Genomic DNA, 19,796 nt, shown 5'->3' with positions numbered 1-19,796 from the left:
GCCGAATATTATCCAAGAGTTTGGGTACCTCAAGGATCCTACTGCTCAACTTCTGTAGTCCTCCTGACTACAACTCGATGTCACCCCACCTCTTCTCTAGAGGTTCATGAGCACTCATGGCACAATCATCATCCGTCTCGACTTCTTTCTCCACCTTAGCTGGAGCTGCCTTGGAGTCAGAAGCCTCTCCCTTATTCTTCTTCCTAGGACACTGGGTTGCATAATGATCCAGCTCCCCACAATGGAAGCACTTTACCTTGGAGATGTCCTTATTCTTTCTCTTCCCCTGATGTCCCACAAATGCCAAAGCCGCATACTCCTCCTCTTTTTTTATTCGACCTCCTTTGCTGCTACTCCCTGCCTTGATCAGTCATTTGATCTCTTCTTGGCGAAGATCTACCCACATCTCTTCCCATCCTAGGAGAGTCGCTCTGCCGAAAATGCTTTGGACAAATGTCTCCCAATCCTCGGAGACTGCATTCAAGGCGGTCCTCACCATGAACTCCTGATCCGGCGTGGCCCCTATGGAAGTAAGTTGGTCTCGAATCTCCTACAACCTGCTGAGGTATAGATCTATTTGCTCCCCCTTCTGCATCTGATACGACTGTAGTTGATTCTCCAGTAACATCTTCCTCTGCACAGAAGTGCCCTGATACAATGTCATCAAAGTATCCCACATCTCCTTTGTCATGTTCTTCTTAGCAATATGTTGTACTACATGATCCTTGACCCCATCAAGAATTATGCACTTTGCCTTTGCCATTGCATCCTCATACTTTTCATTATCAGCTGGGTCTTTTGGGATAGCCACTATTCTCAAGGCGAAGCCCTTGATGCAATGTTTATCCAGAACAGACAGGATCCTGGCCTTCCAGATGACAAAGTTGGAGGCCCCGTCCAACTTGTCCTGATCCCTCAGTCCGTTCATTGCCATCTCCACTCTTCTTTTCTGGACTCCCTCTGAGTCTCGACTTCCCTCCTGGAATTTCTCTCCTTGACTCCCTCTAAGTCTTGATTTTCCTGCTAGAAATCTTCCCGCTAACTATCGATCCGCTCCTCTCTGATCCTCTTTGCAATTGCAACTTGGATCTGGATTTCTTGGCTAGAAATCCCTTAAGGCAACAACTCCCTCTACCTTGGTTCTGTCCCATTAGGTATTGTTCTACTTCGACAACAGCAACACCCCACCAGCTTCCCAATCCACAATTTTCCCACAGTGCCCTAGGCCCTAACAACTGAAGAAACTGGGACTCTTAGCTCTGTGCAATCCCGGCAAGGCTGAATCTCTCCTCTGGCCAACTGTGTCAAGCTTACCTGGCTGAGTAGGACAACCTGGCTCTTTGTGAGCCTCTTATGCCTCTCTCTGCCTCTGCATTTCCCCTCTCTCAGCTTGAAATGATGAAGCAAGCCCTTTGCGTCATTCATTCTATGTTGCCTTTTGCTTAGGAACAACTCTGTCTCTTGGGGCAGTTGTTTCTGCTGCAAATTTTCTAATTTCAGCTAGTGCCTTCAGTTCTCCTATGATCTGCAATGCTCTGATACCATGTTGAAATTTCTAAGTCTGACACGTCAGAAACTCCTACTGCAATATTTGGTTTATTTCACCTACTTGTTTATTCCTTAACAAGTTATTTAACCATATAAATATTGAAAATAAACACAAATGCAGTCTTGGCTCATATACAGATCATCAACTGAAATAATAGACAAACACACAAGAGACACCATTATTTTTAGACAGTCGTCCCCAAAAAACCCAATTTGGGAAAACCGGTGCAGAAGTTCTGAGGGTTTTATTATTAAGCAACTTTCTTGAGTACAACTAGGGTGCCAAACTGGCTCACCCAACAGAGATTTCTACTCGGCAGTAATACCTCTTCTCGGAGACAGATATTCAGCAAATCTATCCCACGAAAATCCTTCCAACGCTTCTCAAAGGTTCTACGTCAGCCTTGCTAGTCCCAGCATCACACCTGAACCCTCAGCGTCAACTTTCAGGCCTTATGCATCACCCACACAGGTCCCTCAGCCTCTGCACAATCATTAATTGCTTCTGCATGGCTCATGCTACCTCTGTGTAACTATGGTTGCCTCTACGTAGCCCCTCTACCACTGTGCTGATCCTCCAACACTATCTTTGCCTCTTTGCTATGTACTCACTGCCCCTCGCTGCAACTCAGATCACTTGTTCGAATTTTCTCAGCAAACCCTGCTCCAGAAAATCGAACTGACTGATCAATCTTGGTGTATCTCCCACTGACCCTCCAGCCTCCTCTTATACTTTTCCTGTTGAGTCTTCAATGGCTGAGATTAAATCTCTAATCAATGGCTAAGATTAGATTTGGCTTGATCCATGTCATTTAGAACATTCTCACCCATTTTTATATTAATACTCATTAATATTTTAATTTTCATAAGTTTAGACTTAGGAACTCCATTAAAAATATTAATTATTTTAATATCTCTCTAACCGAGTGGAATTTTCCCAAATTATTTTTGGATCTTGGAGTGTCATGTGCTTTAGCCTCTCCACCAATTTTCATGGCTAGAGCACATCTGATGCTACCACAAATAAACATCTTCTAGTCTGCAAGTCCATAAGGAAGGAAAAGTATTTTTCTTGAATATTAATAATGCATCAAAATTAGAGCTTTCAACATGGCTTACTGCCAATAATGTCACTAACATACAAGAAATATATTCACGATGATCATCTTGGAAAATGTTATGACTCCATAACACAAAATCCTCAATTGTGCAGATAATTGAAGGCAATGTATAAGCCAAACTTCTATCATCGAATAGACAAACACATGAATGTTGACGCACGAAGTATCTAGTAGAATCAGACCAAAAATTGTAAATATACATATCAGTGGCTCTGAATCCTGATACTTATGCCATGATCAAATCTTAACAAACTCTAGAAACATGAAGAACATGCTTTTACCTAGAAGACCATCAATAAAAAGCATGAAACCCATGCTTTAAAATAATAACTCTTTTCTTTTCTTCTTTTGTTTGTTACATAGAAACATAGAATACATATTGAAATGAGTACAACAACAATTATGAAGATCGAAACTAGTTACATTTCCAACGACAATGCTTATGTCTATTATAGTCAAAAAATTGAAGATTATCTCAAAACAATATTCCTCTCTTCCTCTTGATATCAAACATCTTGCTATAGGACACAAATCACTACAAAAGAATCCACACTTGTAGTGCTCTACAACAACATTATTAGGATATGTTTAGCCCTTGAATTTATCTATCGATGATTCCAATTTCAAGATTGTTTGTTCCAAGCTAGCCCTATACTCATAAAACTTGAAAGGAAGTTATAGATCTTGTATGCAAGATGTAAAGGAAGCTACCATAAAACTTGAAATGAGGTTATAGATCGTGTATGCAAGATGTAAAAGAAGCTACCATAAAACTTGAAAGGAGGCTATAGATCTTGTATGCAAGCTATAAAAGAATCTACACCGATAGATCTGATCTAAATCAAGCATTTGTAACATTAGTTTAACCTACGAATAGTAGCCAACATACTAAGAGTGAGCCCTATTATCCACCAAAAAGATGGTAAACCATAGGAGAAATTTTTCTCCTCCTTAGATAAGTAGCTAGACAGTCGACACCTGATATGATGCCATGCAACCTCCACATATATGCTCTCATAGATTTCTTTCTCCTATTTTACATTTCTTCTTGAAGGAAGGTGGGTCATCCATTGATAGGTACTTTTACCATTTTGTAATCATGTGCTTTTTCTTATTCTTTTGAGGCATACTAATGATTGATTGATTATATTCTTGTTCCATCACTTCGGTTGACCTGGGTGGTTAGTCTTTAATCCCAGTCTATTAGGACCTCCTTTAAGGCCTCAGGATTATAGGAAGGATTCAGCTTACCTAGGTCGCTAGTCTTTAATCCCAGTCTATTGGGACCTCCTTTAAGGCCTCAAGATTATAGGAAGGACACTACAAGGGACACTCTGATTGAAGTGTTGATTTGGGGTAAGCATCGGATGTGCTTTAGGCCTCAAATTTTGCAGGGAGGCTTGGGCACATGCATTCCAAAGAACCCAGAAAGCGTTTTGGGAAATTCCACCTAGGGATGATTATATTAAAATAATTAATATTTTTAATGGACTTCCTAAGTCTAAACTTAGGAAAATTAAAATATTAATGGGTATTAATCTAATTGTGGGTGTAACTTATAGAAAAATACTGATATCAAGTCAAAGCGATCTAAGCCTTTGATTATGAGTTAATCTAGGTCGTTGGTTGTCCAACAAGAAGATATAAGAAGGGGCTTGAGGGTCATTTGGAAAATAAACCAAGAGAGATCAAGAAATTGATTTTCTAAAGTGAGAATTTCTCAAGAGGAAAATTTGATTGAGGAGATTTCTTGTAGTTAAGGGGCAGGGATAGTTGGGTTTGAGGATCTTCTCTAGAATAACCCTGAATACTCAGCGGAGAGGTAGAGAAGCACCAGCGGAGGCAGCGCATACCCAAGAAGGATTGACGCTGGGCCAGGAGGGCCCACACAGTGCTTGACGCATAGCCAAAAGGGTCAACGCAGAGCTAGGGTTGTCTTCCAGCAAAAGTTCGAAATTGCTAAGGAGCTGTCGGATTAGCCAGGAGGGTTGACGTCAGAGCTCCAAGAGGCAGGGAGACCTAGCACAAAGTTGATGTAGAGCCTCATAGAGCTCCACATAGGCCCACGCAATTACTGCAAAGGGGCAGCTCAGTTGCAGCTGAGGATAGTCAATTCATTTGCCAGATCAGAAGGATTTATTGGGTGAAGTGAGGTAATCTCACTAAGTTTTTTGCCAATGCCTTTTTCTCTATAACTAAATTGTCGGAAGGGCATCCAGAGTTGTATTCAAAACTACTGCTTAATATTAATAAACCCTCGGTGTTGATGCACTGATTTTCTTGCATTAGGTTTTTCTGGGGACATTGGTACAAAAATAATTGTGTCTATTGTGTTTGATTTTCTTTCTTGCTCGATCTCTTGTTTCCATATAATAATTAATTAAGTGAAGGCTGCAGTAGTATTTACTTCGATATTTACCGTAGAGCACAGTAAATAACTTGTATGGATTGACAAGTAGGAGAAGTAACATCATTTTTCTGCAGTAGGGGTTCCTATTGTGGAATTTTCACATGGTATGAGAGCTTCACGTGAAGCAAGAAGATCAGAGCCGATAGATCTAGCGTTGAGCAAAAGAAGGAGTTCAAGAAACATTGCACGAGGCAGTAGTTTGAAACCCCCAGAGGGTAGACGCAGTTCCAAGCCAAGAAGGAAGATTTTCGAGGCAGTCTCCTCTGAGCGAGTCAATAGAGAGAAGGACTTCCAGTTCAAAGTTTTGCAAGCGTAGAGGGAGCAATACTGAAGCCTCAATGTGAGAGGGCTAGTGGGATGCAGATTTTCAGAAGGTTGTTTGCTTGGCTGAAAAACATCAGAAGAAGAGAAAAACCTTGAGGGAACTTTTCCTTTGCAGACTTCCTGCCGAGAAGTTCGTTTTCTCATTGGCTGAGCAGCAACAGTGAGAAATAGAGGGGATTTTCGACATTTTTGGTAGATATGGCAACCAATGGCTTGAGGAATTGGGACAAGTTGGACAAAGCATCCAACTATGTCATCTGGAAGGCTAGAATATCTTTCTTTCTAGATGAGCATGCCCTCAAGACATACGTTGATAGTGTGTCGGTTGAACCTACGGATGTAGATCCGCTAAAAAAGTAGAAGGCTGATATGGAAAAGGCCTAGTGGATGATCCTGGATGGAGTCAAGGATCATGTGGCGTGTCATGTTGCTAGCAGAATGACTGCTAAGGAGTTGTGGAATGCCTTTTCCATGTTATATCAGGGATCTTCCGAGTAACAGAAGATGTCCTTAGAGAAAAAACTAATCTCTGCTCAGATGCGGAAGGGAGAGCATGTGGATTCATTCCTCATGAAGTTGAAGGAGACCCGTGATGAATTGTCTGCTGTGGGGCATAGACCTCAAGATTCAGAGTTGGTTAACTGGCCCTCAATTATGTCTTAGATGAGTGGAAATACTGTCCAAAGTATCCTAGGCAGAGCAGAATTTCCTAATTGGGATGAGATGTGGGCATCATGAAACAAAAGGAGCTAAGGAGAGACCTGGTCAAGGTCAAACTTGACAGAAGCATCAACAACAATGGGTCGAAGCCCAAGGAGTAGGAGGACAATGTAGCGCTTGCATCAAAGGGGCAGCGGGGGAAACAAAGACGAAAGAAGGACGTCTCCAAGGTGAAGTGTTTCAGATGTGGCGAGATGAGCCACTACACATCCTAGTGTCCTTTGAAGGAAAAGGACAAGAATGAGAAGCACTATCCTAAGGTTGCAGCCACAAAGATCGAACAGGAGGAGTTCACCATGACAGCCGAGATACCTCCATGAGGGAGGTGGGTTGATTTGGAGTCGTAGTTTGAAAGAGCTACAGATGGGCAAGATCCTTGAGGAGTCCACCTCTTGGATCAAGACCTTGCTATGGAAGCCCAGTTTTGTAATAGTAGGATGGACTAGTGTTAGATGGCGCCGAGGAGTGTTGAGGAGACAGTTGCAGTAGCTAGGAGCGCGAGAGACTAAACAACATATAGCAGAGTTGGTAGTAGTGTAGATGGCACAGGGCAGAGGTCAGCAGCAACACAGTAGATTCAGAGGGTCAGCACAGAGACGAGCAACAGTCAGTTCCAACGTTCATGTGGTATCATACTGAACGCAATTAGTTCATTAATTTTGGATGTTTTTCATTTGCTTCTATCAGCAACTGAGTTGCAGCATGGATGCAGTGTTAGTAGTGGCAGTGCTAGCAACATAGCAGATGCAACAATTGAAAGGGAGTTATAGTACAAATGTAGCATTGGCAGTGTCAGTGTGAAAGGCAACAATACAGTTATAGCAGCAGTGCAGTAGTTGGTAGACAACATTTCAGACATCAACAGTGCAGAGGACGATGCTTCTGAGTCAGAGCAATATGTAGCAATAGTGTATTGCTAGAGCACATTCATTGCTAAGAGGGAGTGTTGATTTTGGGTAGCATCGGATGTGATCTAGGCCTCAAAATTTCCAGGGAGGCTTGGGTACATGCATTCCAAAGAACCCAGAAAGCGTTTTTGGAATTTCCACCCAGAGAAGATTATATTAAAATAATTAATATTTTTAATGAAGTTCTTAAGTCTAAATTTAGGAAAATTAAAATATTAATGGGTATTAATCTAATTGCGGGTGAAACTTCTAGACAAAGACAAAGATCAAGTCAAAACGATATGAGCCTTTGATTGGGAGTTAATATAGGCGGTTGGTTGTCCAACGAGAAGATGTAAGAAGGGGCTTAAGGGTCATTTGGAAAATACACCAAGAGAGATCAAGAAATCGATTTTCTGAAGTGAGAAGTTATCAAGAGGAAAATTCGATTGAGGAGATTTCTTGCAGTTGAGAGGCAAGGATTGTTGGGTTGGATGATCTTCTCCAGAACCATGAATACTCAACAAAGAAGCATAGAAACACTAGTGGAGGTAGCATAGACCGAGGAAGGATTGATGTTGGGCTAAGAGGGCCCACGCAATGCTTGATGCAGAGCCAGAAGGACTAGCACAAAGGTAGAGTTGCCTTCCAACAGTTGTCTGAAATTGCTAGGGAGCTATTGGATCAGTCGGGAGGGTTGATGTCAGAACTCCAAGAGGCAGGGAGACCTAATGCAGAGATGATGCAGAGACTCAGAGAGCTCTACACAAGCCCATGCAATTAGTGCGAAGGGGAAGTGCAGTTGTAACCGGGGATAGTCAGTTCAGTTGTTGGATCAGAGGGATTTGCCAACTGAAGTGAGGTAATCTAACTAAGTTTTCTGCTAGTGTCTTTTTCTCTGTAACTGGATTTCCGGAAGGGCATTCAGAGTTGTATTCAAAACTATTGCTTAATAATAATAAACCCTCAGAGTTGTTGCACCAGTTTTCTCGCATTGAGTTTTTCTGGGGACACTTTTCCAAAAATAACGGTGTCTATTGTGTTGTATTTTCTTTCTTGCTTAGTTCCTTGTTTCCGTATATTAATTATTAAGTGAAGGTTGTTGTAGTATTTACTTCGATATTTACCGCAGAACACATTAAATAACTTGTATGGATTAACAAGTAGGAGAAGTAACATCAGTTTGCCGCAGTATGGGTTCCTATTGTGGAATTTTCACATGAAGTAGCATACATGTGATATGCCATACTTGCCACTTTCCATCATTCCCTCTATTCTATATCCATTCTTCGAGCAGGTGGTCATTAGTCATGGGATTGGCACACTCTCATCCTCATCGTAGTGTTTGGGCTAGAAAACATTTCCCTAGAGGTTGATGTGACTAGAAGAATGATAAAAGAAAAGAAAGGCACAATAAAGGAAAAATGCAAAAATGGTTGAGATAAAAGTTAGCGTGTGGGCAAAATCCTAGCATAAGCTCTACCCCCCTCCCCATTAGCCATCGCATGATTCCTAGAGTACTTGATGCTCCACACATGAAAAGGAACCCCTGTATTGTCCCAACCCTGATGAGCAATAAACCATCTCATATTAAGAGTTAATAAATTCTAAATCTCTCAAATGCAAGCTTGGCCTCTTGAGCTACACATCCATATAAAAACATTATGATAAAGAAGTAAAAGGCGCACTAGAGATGTGAAAAAAGCAAGTCAAGGAAAGGGATAAGTCATGCCTCCACGACTATTCCCCCCTTGAATCTATATACCTAGGATGTTGGACCACCATTAGTTGGTCACTTGGCTATGGCCCTTGGCCTTGAAGTCTTTCCCACTCCATTACCATCATCTACACATGCACCAATGGATTAATGGGTTGACTTGGGGCCTGTCACTTCCCCTTGGGGGTTGGAAACACCTAAGAGGATTATCCATCTAGCAATTTCAAACATAAGAGAGGAAACACCTATATGGGACTTGGTCTAGTTAGATATTTGATGGTGATCTTTGTGTGAAGTATTGGTTCTGCCACTAACTTTAAGTATGGGCCACTATGATGCATCTATGGTTTTTAGGTTTTTAGTTACCTAATGATTGATTGATTTACACTAGATCTTGACGAGGTTTTGTTAGGTGGTCCACATCACACAACAGAGGCTTCTTGAGGTGATTGCCCCACCTCGTCAACACACTAGTAGAAGTTGTACTATCTAGTACAAAGAGAGATCAACTTTGTTGGTGCATCATTGCCTACCTAGAGAAGAGTGTTGGGCTATATAAGGACTTCACAATGATGATTAGTGTTGGGGATAATGATGACGTGCCTAGTGGACCCAGGATTCCCCCAGGCTGGCCTTGACACTATTTGATGGGCATCACCAAATCTAGAGCCTAGATGGGTCATCCTTGAGATGAAAAGGATGGGGTTGTACACCACCTTGGAGCCCCAACACTTGAGATATTCTGATGTCATGTCATTCATTTTCCTCTTATAAGAGTGATGTACGACACTTTTGTGCATGACATATTGGCATGGAGACTTTTGATGGCTTGCACATGATCCTTAAGGCACTTCATTGAGTATGGAGAAGTCCTTAACATTTCATGACATATTGGCATGGAGACTTTTGATGGCTTGCACTTGATCCTTAAGACACTTCATGGAGTATGGAGCACTCCTTAACATTACCTCACACTTGAGGACTTATTGAGCTCATTTGGAGGGTGACATCACACTATTAGAGTATTAGAGCATTTGTTGTCCTTGTAGGTTAAGGCACTAGTCTATAATTGTGCTAATCAACCTTTAAATTAAATTAAATTCCCCTAAACCCTCTCTCTCTTAAACATCTAGGGTAATCACTAGGGTTTTAAAAACAAATTTGTGCATAATGTGTTGTTTTATTACATAGGGGTCATTAGTCTAACCTTAGAGAGCATGAACCCTAGCTTTGAATATTTTGGTGATATTAGGTCCTACCAAGCCCTCCACCTATCTCGGGACATCCCAAAAAAGTCATCTTGAGCCATAGTATTAGAATACCTTGTAGGTGGCATAGGGAAGCCTCCCTTGTGGTTTAAATCACTAAATAGTAGGAGGAAGGTTGTTGAGGTAATACTGGCAACCCTTCCTCATTTTTGCCATAGACTTTGGCCCTATTCCTGGTGAGTCCATTCACTGGACCCACTAGATTTTGTGGCAATGAGCCCAGGGAAGACCTTTTTACACAAACAAGAATATCAACCTATTTCATGAGATTAAAGGTGTCTAAAAGGAAAATGTCTATCATGCCTTACCTACAAAATTGAAAAACAACAACTGGTTTGGGGAAGATGGGTTCATGGTACATAGTTTATGCACATTGTTTATGTTGACTGACAACCTCTATGGCTTCATGTTAAGTTTATGCACATTTTTAATGCTAAATGGGGCTACCTATTTAGCCATTTCCAATTGGTGCACTATATTTAGCTACAACTTGTTATTTTCCATCATTCACTACAAAGGGATTGTTTAGCTACAACATGTTATTTTCCATCATTCACTGCATAATTTTCACTGCAAAGGGATTATTTAGCTACAACATGTTATTTTCCATCATTCACTGCATAATTTTCACTACAAAGGGATTATTTACACATAATTGCATGCATTCAATTGAAGATTGGCCACTTGAAAGGTTGAAAGGCACACATATGAAAGAGGTTTGACTTGCACATCTTCTTATGCTGGCGAGTTTTCCACATATCTTGTCTATCTTGATTGAATAACTCTTCTAGAAAAGCACATTTTAAGGTGAGGTTGTTACTACTATTTGGGATATTTGACTTGGGACCATGCTTAGAAATGCAAACAAATAAAAGACATGGGAGTGGCACAAAAAAAACACTCACCCTCTATCCCAAAAGATAACTTACCCTCTATGACACGGCAACAACCTTTGCTATAGAGTCCCAAATCTCTCTCACACGAAGATATCCAATCACTTCATCAATGGGCCTCCACCTTCATTACATTTAAATTTAAACAAATGATATAATTATAAAGCAACAAATGGGTTTAATTAAAATAAGCATGGAACCATATAGTTATGTACTAGCAAACAAGTAAATTCCTCAATACATACCTCCATCGCCTTTTTTCACTACATTTTTGGAACTAAACCCAAATATAGGTTGTAAAGACCTGTTCAATTTCTCCACACACTAAATCCCAAAAAAAGGGAAAGAAGAAAAATAGATGAATAATCATATAAGAAAAATAAAATATCACGTAAGAAAAATAGATGAAAGAGCACATACAAAAAATAAAATATCAAATAACAAATTAGCATGGCCATGCTTAAAAAAAACACGTAAAATTTATTTAAACAAAAAAGCACGCAACAATAACGAAATATGCAACCAACAATAGCAAAAAAAGAACAAAACTAAACAAACAAATAAACAAACAAAAATAAAAAGAAACAATAGATGGAGACATTGAGTAGTAATCCCAAAATGCGTCGATGGCCAACCAAGGACACCCTGCACATGAAAGACATATTATGAATAATATATTTAATACACAAAATGTTCTAAGAGACATGAAACAAATATCTTATGAGAATATCATGATTGAAAACAAAATGTTTCCTAAGCAATATTATGCAAAAATACATCTTATGCAATCACAAAAAATCATAATTCCTTAACAAGAAGGGAGAAACACGTACCTTTGCATTGGAATGAGAAGATATCCTTGAACTCGCTTTCTAGCTCTACACTCTCCTACACATCTGTAACTTTCTCACACAAAAATATTTATGTAGTTTCATCAATTCTCCTGTGTCTTCCTTTACCTACATTTGCATAGTATTTATTATATACATAATTCCAAAACAATATAATATGCATTCAATTATACCTTTGTTATGGTGTCTCACATCATAGATAGATATTCAGTAGTTTCACCAGTGGTCCTTCACCTTTCTTGATCTGCATTGCATCTAAATTTGAACAAACACACATGATATAACAATGAATCAATAAATGAGTTAAATTAAAATGGAAATAAAAACCATATAATTTAGTAACAAACAAGTAAGTTCCCTCGTACATACCCCTTTCGCCTTTGCCAATAAACAAGTAAATTTCTACACACATACCTCATTCGCCTTTGCCTGCTACACTTGTGGACTCCTACACATCCACAAGTTTTATTAATGCTCCTCCACGTTCTTTTACCTACATTTGCATAACACTTGTTATATAAATAAATATAAAAAATAATATAATATGTATTCAATTATAGCTTTGCTATGGTGCCTCACATCACAAACATATTCAGTAATTTCACTAATGGTCCTTCACCTTTCTTTATCTGTAATGAACTAAATTTCAACAAAACATACATGATACAATGTTGAAACAACAAATGAGTTCAATCAAATATGTAAGAAACCAAATAATTTAGTAACAAACAACTAAGTTCCCTCATACATACTTCTTTCGCGTTTGCGAATAAACAAGTAAATTTCACCATACATACCTCATTCGCCTTTTCCCACTACACTTGTGGACTCCTACACATCCACAAGTTTTATCAATGCTCCTCCACATTTCTTTACTTAAATTTGCATAGCACTTATTATATAAATAATATAATATGTATTCAATTATACCTTTATTATGGTGCCTCACATCACAAAAACCTTTGTTATGGTGTCTCACATCACAAACATAGTCAATGGTTTCAGTAATGGTCCTTCACCTTTCTTGATCCGTATTGAACTAAATTTCAACTAACATACATGATACAGTGATGAAATAACAAATGAGTTCAATTAAAATATGCATGAAACCAAATAATTTAGTAACAAACAACTAAGTTCCTCCATACATACCTCTTTTGCCTCTCCCCATAAACAAGTAAATTCCTCCATACATACCTCATTCGACTTTGCAACAAACATACATACCTAAATTGCAACAAACATACATGATACAATGATGAAACAACAAATGAGTTTAATTAAAATATGCATGAAACCAAATAATTTAGTAACAAACAATTAAGTTCCCTCATACATACCTATTTCACCTTTGCGAATAAACAAGTAAATTCTCTATACATACCTCATTCGCCTTTGCCCACTACACTTGTGAACTCCTACACATCCACAAGTTTTATCGATATACATACCTCAATTGCAACAAACATACATGATACAATGATGAAACAACAAATGAGTTCAATTAAAATATGCATGAAACCAAATAAGTTAGTAATAAACAACTAAGTTTCTCCATACATACCTCTTTCTCCTCTCCCTCATTTGACTTTGCAACAAACATACATACCTAAATTGAAACAAACATACATGATACAATGATGAAACAACAAATGAGTTCAATTAAAATATGCATGAAACCAAATAATTTAGTAAGAAACAACTAAGTTCCTCCATACATACCTCTTTCGCCTCTCCCCATACACAACTAAATTCCTCCATACATACCTCATTCAACTTTGCAACAAACATACATACCTAAATTGCAACAAACATACATGATACAATGATAAAACAACAAATGAGTTCAATTAAAATATGCATGAAACCAAATAATTTAGTAAAAAACAATTAAGTTCCCTCGTACATACCTATTTCATCTTTGCGAATAAACAAATAATTTCTCTATACATACTTTATTCACCTTTGCCCACTACACTTGTGGACTCCTCAACATCCACAAGTTTTATCAATGCTCCTCGACGTTCCTTTACCTACATTTGCATAGCACTTATTATATAAATAAATATAAAAAATAATATAATATGTATTCAATTATACCTTTGCTATGGTGTCTCACATCACAAACATATTTAGTAGTTTCATTAATGGTTCTTCACCTTTCTTGATCTGTATTGAACTAAATTTCATCAAACATACATGATACAATGATGAAACAAAAAATGAGTTAAATTAAAATATGCATGAAACCAAATAATTTAGTAACAAACAACTAAGTTCCCCCATACATACCTCTTTCGCCTCTCCCCATAAACAAGTAAATTCCTCCATACATACCTCATTTGCCTTTGCCCACTACACTTGTAGACTCTGCATCAACCCCAAACCCACACTATGGTTTGTCAAGGTCTTCCATAATTTCCCCACCCATTGAATCCAGGGAAAAATATTAACAAAAGAGAAATAACTCACCTTGTGAGCATGTAACAAAAGAAAATAAACTCACCTCATTCGCCTTTGCTCACTACACATGTAGACTCTCCATCAACCCCAAACCCACACTATGGGTTGTCAAGGTCTTCCATATTTTCCCCACCCATTGAATTCAGGAAAAAATATGTAACAAAAGAAAATAAACTCAAAGGACACGAAAAAACAAAATACCAAACCATAAGTTAGCATGGCCATGCTCACAAATACAATGATATAAGAGCCACAACATTGAAAAACAAAATAAAACAACAATAGAAAAATGCAACGAAAAATACAAAGATATAAGAGCCACAACATTTAAACACCAAAAAAAATAACAATAGAAACAAAAATGACCAACAATAGAAAAATGTAACAAAAATAATGAAAGCAAAACATAAAAATCAAATAAGAGATAAACTTTGCATTACAACTGCAAAAGCACCCATAGCCAACCAAGGCGACCCTGCACACCAAAAAATAAATAAGTATTAAATAGAGACTAGAAAATATTCTAAAGAATATTAAATACGCATGAAATACTATGAGAAATATGAAACATATATCAAAATATCTTATGTGAATCTTAAATATAGATTGAAAATCTTATGAGTAATCTTATGCACTACAAAGTACATCTTATGTAAACACCAAAAACCATAAATACTAAATAAGTAAGGATGGAGAAAACTATATTATTTGAAACAAGAAATATTAAATAGCATATCCTACATGAATTTCGCACCAAACGAAAATTGACCTCCACTTTTTCCTCTGCACTTTACTACAATGTCTCATGAAAATATTTCAATAGCTTCATCAATGATCCACCACATTCCTTTACCTGCATTGCATTCATTAATTAAACAAATGGCTAATAATGTAAGATGGCTAAAATTTAAATAAAATCACATATGCCACAACATTGACTTTTACCCACTACAACTACGGAATCATTGGCTGTTAGCATCTCCCTAATTTTCCACTCAATGTACCAAATACAAATAAAAATAAACACTTAAATATATTAGGAGAATATCCTAAATGAAAACGAAATGTTTTCTAAGCAATATTATGCAAAAATACATATTATGCAATCACAAAAAATCATAATTCCTCAAGAAGAAAGAAGAAGAGACAACCATTGTACTGAACTAAGAAGATATCTTTGAACTCACCTTGTGGCTCTAAACTCTCCTACACATCTGCAACTTTCTCACACAAAACTATTTTTTTAGTTTCATCAATTCTCCTCCACCTTCCTTTATGTACATTTCCGTAGCATTCATTGTATAAAATAAATCTCAAATGATGTAATATGCTAAGTCACCTAACACGGGGATTCAGGATTCAAGATTCGTGGTGTCGGATTCGGACATGTTGACCCCTCGGAACAGGACACATAGGATTCGTTTTATATATATATATCTATATATATATATATATATATATATTAAAAATTAGATATTTCTTACACAAATTTTAATTAATGACACTATTGATTTCAAATATAGATCTTCATCTATAGCTATTAGCATGCATAGTACATACAAAATACAAATACAAATACATGTCAATCTATTATCTATTTCTTATGCTTGGCCCTCTTGCCACCACGAGAAATGTCTAATTTTTTAGTCTTGTTGGAAAATCAGGATCTTTGTCATTAATATCACCCTCTAAGCATTAATATCCAGATGTATCTTTGTCATTACCTCTGTATCTGTATAGGGATGTTTGTCATTAATATCACCCTTTAAGCATTAACATAAGATAGAACAAGCATAACATGTCAAGTCAAGATTTTGTTTGAGTGACGCGTACATTTTTAGGAGGGTCATGATATAGCCTTGTAACTTTTGATTCTTGACATCTCCCAACTGAAAGGATCTTTAATCTGAAAATCAAGTGTATGACAATATACCTTAATAAGCTCCAACAAGCTAGATTGTTAGTTTTTTATCTAAAAATTCTGTTTCTGAATCAGAGCCACATCATTTGCATCATGATTATTGCATTGATTTGTATAACCATCGGTGCTTGTAGTGTTGGCTTGAAGCGATCTTGGTCGTATGATGCTTTACACCCGAGGTTTGGTCAACCATGATATATTTCATCTCAACATCTAACAGTCTGGGAATCTCCATCTTTTCTACTGTTGTTGAGTCTTGATATCCCCCAATATTTGAATTTGAATCTCTCCTATCCCTTTCTTTAGTGGGGCATTTGTATTGTAACTTTTGGCAAAATATTCACAAAAAAAAAAAAAAAACTATTTTGGTTGATTCCAAAGAATGGTTACCTCAATCTGCCAATCATTTACCTTTCTCTGACCCTTCTTAGGGAATGAGGTATTTGTCTTTCTGTCAATGAGAGAAGTTCTTTTCTCTGTGCTACTAATAGAAATGGTATCAGATGGAGATCTACTAACAACAAAATTATTTTTTGTCAAAGATACAAAAGCAGGCTTATAAGAATGAGAAGGCTTGAGACCCACTAATAAATGGCCAGCATACATATTTTTTGCAAATTTTAGGTAAAGTGCTCAAATATGAACAAGCATTGATATCTAAAAAATAAAGGTGAATCCTAATCCTTGTGACTTGACAGCAATAGCTGCAACCTTCTTGCTAAACCAATTTGTATATATCTATAAGAAAGAAGAGGAAGATCAGCCACTAGAAAATCACACTTAATCAAATTTCTATGGTTATCTGATTATAAGAAAAGAAAATTATAGGGAAAAAAAAACATGTAATATGACAAAAATGTCTTAAAAATTGTAAACATATTTTCTTCCAAAAGGTTTAAAATCCAATGCATCAAAAAACCTATAAACCCAAAAATGTTGATAAAAGTATCCATTTACAATGCAATATAACAACTTATGTCTACCAAAAAACATTTGAAAATTACAGGAAAGGAACCTCAAAGATAAACTTAACTATTACAAAATACACAATCTCAGGAATATTACTGAAAAGAAAGGACTAGAACTACCGCAACATAAGGCCAAGGAAACATCAAGAAAGCTACTTCAAGAAAACAATATGACCACAATAAAAGGACAAACATTACAGGAAAACAATTCATGAAAAGATTACGAAAGATTAACATAATACAATTTTACAACCAAACTACCTTCAAAAAGTTTATGTTCCTATTAGCAAAACCAAAAAAATGTGTTCAAATACATGAATACTGGATAGTCCCTGTAGGGAAAATCTGTACCACATCACAACAAGCTATATGAAAAATTGCTTGGGGAATTCAATAATTTACCTTTTACAAAAGATTCAGCTGATGGTAAATTCCCATCAGAATCTGGAATGCTCCAAGCTTATAAATTATGAATGAAAGAATCACAAACCGGTTTGACCTATTTCAAGAATTTCAAATGCCTAGTTTAAAATAAGAAAACCAGAGCAACAAAGGGAAGTAACAATAAAAACCTAAACTACATTTCCAGCTCTGAAGTAGAAATTACAGATATTGGCCATGATAAGAAGTTCCAGATGTCAGTGAGCATGAAAAACTCAAAACAAATACTCAGAAAACAACATCTATTCAACCATAATAAAATAATAACAATGATGATAATAATCTAATGACATCCCTACAAGGAGCAAGAAGAGCCATGGTGCAAATAGGATTCTATTGAGGAGCCAAGCCCTATATCTGGATCTTGCCACCTACAATGGGAGGTCCTTCAAGGATGTTGAAAAATTTTCCACTGACCCTCGACCATCAGTCAGAAAGATTCACAGTGGGTCTTGACATCTTCTTTGTTGCACTCAACATCACCTTGTTTCATTTTAGCATTCTTCATTTTCACGTGATCTTTACATTTTCTTTTAGCTAGCTACCTTGATTTTTATTTGTCTTTCTTAACATCACTTTAGGAGTTGTTATTACACTCCCACTATTTACTGGCATTGGATGTACTTTTTAGTCCCATTCACCTACTTATTTAATCATTCATTAGACATTAATTATTAATACTACTATATTATATTACCTATATTATGCAGAGAATATGGATTCAATTATGGCTTTGAAAATTTCATATAGCAAGGCTTGGACTAACATCAAGTCCTAGAATGAAGATGCTTTGATTTGTGGTTTCAAAGGACTCTGGCCAAACACCATTGCCCTTATGGACCAGATCTCTTTGAGCTCATCCAAATACATCTTAGTAAGATTGTGTGGCAAGGTTTTATTTTTGTGTTCCATTTTGAAAACATAGAAGATGGGAACACAATTTTAAAGATTGGCCCAATTCCAGAGTAGAGAAGGCCTCTTCTTGAGTTCTTGGGTCCTGGAATTCAACCCAACTAGTGTGATTGTCTCCTCATCTCTACTTTGTGCAAGATTGCCAAATCTAACACTTCACCTCTCAAAATAATAGAGAAAACAGGCAACTACATAGCTCAAGATGATTATAGGTATCTGTACTTTCTTTAGGGTTAGAGATATAATTTTTCTATAGGACCTTATCTCTTAAAATTGAAACTGAATTTAAATTGAGAATCGATCTCAAAATTTTGGTTTATGTGAGATAACAGATGATGCAATACTTCAACTTCTCATATTGATTATTCATTTTAATCCAAGATAGGAAAATAAAATTAGAAAAAAGGCCCTACTTTTGGTAGATCAAACCTCTTCCTGAGTCTTGTCACCCAGCATCCCAAAATTCAACCCAACTAACATTAAAGTCCCCCCATTCCCCCTAATTTTGGTAAGACTATCATAACTAACACTTCAACTCTGTGAAGACGAGGTCATGGAGAAAATAAGCAACTCTATAGCTCTGATTATTTATGTTTATCTTTAATTTTTTAAGTTAGAGATCTACCTAGAGTCTTTATGGATCTCTTCTCTCATAATTATAATTGAATTTAGTCTGAGAATTCATCAAAAATATGGGTTTTCTATTTAAGGTTTTGATTTTGTGGTTCAAAAGTTCAGTTTAATCGCTATATTAGATAATGGATGGAAGGTAACACAAAAACTTCATTGTTCATATCTGTTGTGGGCCCATCAATTAGAGAAGCAATTCTAGACTCATTGCCTACTTCCCTAATTATCTAAAATGAATGGTAGAAAAGTGTATTTACATAGATAGAACGAATGAAAGAGTGACCAGTTAATCACCCTGGGCTCCTATGGGAAGAGGAGGTCCAAGAGAAAGTAGGCAACTCCATAGCTCCAATTGTTTGTGTTTATCTTTGGTATTTTTTAAGTTAGGTATATTCCTCTTCTCTTGGATTCAAAATTGAATTTGATTTGAAAATTGATCAAAGGAGTTGGGTCTTAAAATTTTGTTTCCATTTCTCGGCTATGAAATTTCCTAACCCATTTTGGTTTTTGTGGGAAAAAACATGTTCCAACACTTCAACTCTTCGGATTGAGTTTGATCAAAGAATATAGGAAGCTAATTTTCTAGTAGAACAGGCCTCTTCCTGGCTCCTTCGATGTCAATATAACTACCATAACTTTTTTGTCCTGATCCCAATATTGTCAAGATTGTTGAGTTTTTAAGATTTTGTTTAAAGTTCGGTTACAAAACTTTCTCGCTCATT

At 37.0% G+C, this 19,796-nt stretch overlaps 1 pseudogene; it reads right to left on the bottom strand.

Moving 5' to 3' along the window:
* The window catches only part of LOC149208360 (ABC transporter B family member 11-like), a 153,080-nt pseudogene that overhangs the window by 11,985 nt on the left and 121,299 nt on the right, over window positions 1-19,796 (bottom strand).

This window comes from Pinus tabuliformis, chromosome 1_2 (assembly GCF_031772625.1).
Source record: "Pinus tabuliformis cultivar Carrire ecotype Pingquan chromosome 1_2, CPIR1, whole genome shotgun sequence".
Lineage (NCBI taxonomy): Eukaryota > Viridiplantae > Streptophyta > Pinopsida > Pinales > Pinaceae > Pinus > Pinus tabuliformis.
Note: the sequence above shows the minus strand (reverse complement) of the source record. Positions and strands in the feature narration are given on the sequence as shown.